Source organism: Nerophis lumbriciformis, linkage group LG13 (assembly GCF_033978685.3).
Source record: "Nerophis lumbriciformis linkage group LG13, RoL_Nlum_v2.1, whole genome shotgun sequence".
Classification (NCBI taxonomy): Eukaryota; Metazoa; Chordata; class Actinopteri; order Syngnathiformes; family Syngnathidae; genus Nerophis; species Nerophis lumbriciformis.
Genome location: NC_084560.2, coordinates 3,687,501 through 3,692,500, shown reverse-complemented (window position 1 = coordinate 3,692,500; position 5,000 = coordinate 3,687,501).

The following is a 5,000-nucleotide window of genomic DNA, read 5'->3' as shown; positions in this document are numbered from 1 at the left end:
TGGGACCATGATTTCGGTCCTAATATGGAAGCTACTTTTCCTTCATGATGTCTCAAGAATGGTAGAAATACAAGAACACACACACACACACACACACACACGCAAACACACACTTATACATGTATATATATATATATATATATATATATATATATATATATATATATATATATATATATATATATATATATATATATATATATACATGCACACACATAAACACACCTACACACACACACACACACACACACACACACACACACACACACACACACACACACACACACACACACACACACACACACACACATTCTTGTATTGCTTACTTTCTTGAGACCTGAGAAAAATACCTCCTTCTTTAAGACCAGCCTTTCTAGATATATAAAGAAGTGTATTTACAACATTAATAATATATACATACTATGCAAATTTTTGTTCATTCATTTTTTGTAGAATTTTTGTGTTTTTAATTGGTTTTCAACCCTCATTATTTACTTCAAGTTATTACAGCATGTCTCTATATACATATTTATTTCATTTGTATTAGTTTTGGTGATGGTTCATGGCTACTTTTCTTTCTTCATGTCTCAAGAAGTGCAGAAATACAAGAACAAACACACACACACACACACATATTCTTGAATTTATTACCTTCTTGAGACCTCCAAAAAATGCCTACCTTTATTTTTATTTTTTAGTTTTTTTGGAATTGGTTTGAACCTTCATTATTTAAGTTATTACAGTATGTCTCTATATACATATTTTATATATTTTTTTAATTATTTTTGGTGATGGTTTTGTGTATTGGGGCCATGATTTCGGTCCTAATATGGAAGCTACTTTTCCTTCATGATGTCTCAATAAGGGCAGAAATACAAGAACACACACACACACACACACACACACACACATATATATATACACGCACACACACACACACGCAAACACACATTTATACATGTTTTTATATATATATATATATATATATATATATATATATATATATACATGCACACACATAAGCACACACACACAAGCGCACACACACACACACACACACACACACACACACACACACACACACACACACACACACACTTACACACGCATACCCAGAGCTAAAGAAGGGCTGCCAATCGGCAGTGCAAAACATGGCTCTGGGTTATTCATCGATCGGTGCATGAAATGCCAACATGCTTCTATTCGACGATGGAGCGTTTCCTGCTTCTTCCAGCAGACTTCCCACTCTGTTCAGGAGTCACTCGCACAGCATGTAAATGAGGAAGGGAAAAAAAGCAGGTGAAGCGATGGAGTGCGTGTGCAAATGTGCTTCACACCCTCCAATCGTGCTGGAAAAATAACATCTTCAGATTTGCTCTCTGACCCTGCGTGCATGTGCAGCCCTCGCCTTGTCCAGCACAGCCGTCAGGTTGCCAGACCCTCACGCTCCTCTCCTCTCACTCCTTATAGCGATTATTCCATTGGCTATCCACAAACCTTGATTAACGGCAAGGGAACTTTCCAATTTCCAGGTCAGTGTTATGGTTGGAGGAGGGAGTTGTGACGGCACAGTTCCACAAGAGGGCAATGTTGCTCTATGATTTATTAGATATATACACAATATAATAATGAAACAATACTAATAAACTATAGAATGGTGTGTGACAAAATCCAAGAGTGTGTGTGTGAGGCTATGTGTGTGAGTAGCTATAGTGTGTGTTACCTGGGCATGAGGAGGGACAAAGCAGGAAGGCAGTCCGTGGTCAGGCAGATAGTCGGGGTCTAAGCGGGGCGAAGAAGGTCCGTGTCCATGCGAGAGGTCGAGATCCAAGGGAGGCAGTCCAGAATCCAGAGGGGAACAACAGGGAATCACAGGAGAACTAGAGAAAAGCACTGCTGGAGGACAACACGGACATCAGACACAGAAACAAGGAAGTCACAGAGGGAGAGCGAGTACGCTCATCCAGAAATAGCCATTGCAGCTATTTGAGATACAACACTTCTCAGACGGCAAGAGAACTTTCCAATGTCCAGGTCAGTGTTATGGTTGGAGGAGGGAGTTGTGACGACACAGTTCCACAAGAGGGCAATGTTGCTCTATGATTTATTAGATATGTACACAATATAATATATATAATAATGAAACAATACTAATAAACTATAGAATGGTGTGTGACAAAATCCAAGAGTGTGTGTGTGAGGCAATGTGTGTGAGTAGCTATAGTGTGTGTTACCTAGTGTTGTGTTGGGCATGAGGAGGGACAAAGCAGGAAGGCAGTCCGTGGTCAGGCAGATAGTCGGGGGCTAAGCGGGGCGAAGAAGGTCCGTGTCCAGGCGAGAGGTCGAGATCCAAGGGAGGCAGTCCAGAATCCAGAGGGGAACAACAGGGGATCACAGGAGAACTAGAGAAAAGCACTGCTGGAGGACGACACGGAAACAAGGAAGTCACAGAGGGAGAGCGAGTACGCTCATCCAGAAATAGCCATTGCAGCTATTTGAGATACAACACTTCTCAGATCGCAAGAGAACTTTCCAATGTCCAGGTCAGTGTTATGGTTGGAGGAGGGAGTTGTGACGACACAGTTCCACAAGAGGGCAATGTTGCTCTATGATTTATTAGATATATACACAATATAATATATATAATAATGAAACAATACTAATAAACTATAGAATGGTGTGTGACAAAATCCAAGAGTGTGTGTGTGAGGCTATGTGTGTGAGTAGCTATAGTGTGTGTTACCTAGTGTTGTGTTGGGCATGAGGAGGGACAAAGCAGGAAGGCAGTCCGTGGTCAGGCAGATAGTCGGGGTCTAAGCGGGGCGAAGAAGGTCCGTGTCCATGCGAGAGGTCGAGATCCAAGGGAGGCAGTCCAGAATCCAGAGGGGGAACAACAGGGGATCACAGGAGAACTCGGGAAAAGCACGGACAACACGGACATCAGACACGGAAACAAGGAAGTCACAGGAGGGAGAGCGAGTACGCAGGATAGAAGTCAGACAAGGGGTGCTTACTAGGGTAACTAATGGTTAAGTTCCGGCCAGAATCCTTGGGTCCACTGGTCTTTATACCTCTCGCCCTCATCAGTCCCAGGTGTGCAGATTGCTGATCGCCCACAGCCTTGCCGGCATGTGGGCGTGATGTGTCCAGCACGAGCAGGGGCGTGTCTCGCCGAGCTGCCAACGGAGGTGCTGGCAGACCCAGCTGCCCGGGAAAAGCGGGTTCGAACCCGCGCCGTGACAGTCAGCTGTGATTCTACTTACCGAAAAACTTGGTCCATTTGTCCACATGCGGGCTCCCCTGCATGTGATTTAAAAAAAAGTTAGCGCGTGCTTTGTGTTCCCTGGCTGTCGAGGGAATGACCACGGAAAACATTGAATGCTTTTGGATAGGCAAAGCAGACTGTATCAGGGCTAGAACCCACTTTTCTCCGGCAGCTGGGTCTGCCAGCACCTCCGTTGGCAGCTCGGCGAGAGGCTGTGGGCGATCAGCAATCTGCACACCTGGGACTGATGTGGGAGAGCTGTAAAAAGACCGGTGGACGCAAGGATCCTTAGCCGTCTGTACCTAGTAAGCACCCCTTGTCTGACTTCTATCCTACGTACTCGCTCCCTCCCTGTGACTTCCTTGTTTCCGTATCTGATGTCCGTGTTGTCCTCCCGCAGTGCTTTCCCGAGTTCTCCCTGTTGTTCCCCTCTGGATTCTGGACTGCCTCCCTTCATCCTCGACCTCCGCTTTGACACGAACCTCTGACGCCTCGCCATTCTCCCTGACTATCTCCGCCTGCTCACGGACTGCCTTCCTGCCTTGTTCCTTCTCCTCGTTCAATATTTGGTAAAACACAACAGCTAATCACACACATAGCCTCACACACACACTTTTGAATTAGTCACACGCCATTCTCTAGTTTATTTATAGTATTATTGTTGATTATTATATATATATATTGTAATATAGATAATAAAAGACATAGAGCCCCCTTGTGGTTCTGTGCCGTCACAACTCCTCCTCCAACCATAACAGTGTGTGTGTGTGTGGACAAGGATAAAGTTAGGTGGGATTTACCCCGGATAACTTTAGCAGTATAAACGGGGCCTAAAATGTTCAATTCCGGAGGCGTTCCCAGATTGCAAATGAAACCACACCCCACCCTCTTGGAAAATATCAGAATGTGTCTTTTTTTAAACTGCACATTGTTTAAATTTGCATCTTGAAGTATTTTCTTTACAGACACGGTCGAAAATAAACGTGGTAAACATGAAGTAGATTCACCGGGCCACAACATTAGGTACACACATTTAGAGTCTGTATCCAAAAATAATACTTTATCTTACTTTTTTATTATGACATAATATTATTTCAGGGTATTATGTTACACTATTATCTTGTAACATAACATTATATTATGTTATGGTATTATACTATTATCTTGCAATATATTACATTATTTTATGATATTATAATATACTATTATCTTGTAATAAAACAAAATATTATTTTATGATGTTATATTATAATATTAAAGCGGTAGAAAATGGATGGATATTATACCATTATCGTGTAATATAACATTATTTTATGACATTATATTATACTATTATTGTGTAATATAACACATTATTTTATGATATTATATTATACTATTATCTTGTAATATAACATAATATTATGTCATGATAATATATTATACTATTTATCTTGTATTATAACATAAAATTATTTTATGATGTAATATACTATTATCTTGTAATATAACATAATATTATTTTATGACATTATATTATACTATTGTTTTGTAATACAACAGAATATTATACTAAGGTATTATACTATTATCTTGTAATATAACATAATATTATGTTAAAGTATTATACAATTAGCTTGTAATATAACATAATATTATGCTAAGGTATTATACTATTATCTTGTAATATAACACATTATTTTATGATATTATGATATACTATTATCGTGTAATATAACATAATATTATTTTATGA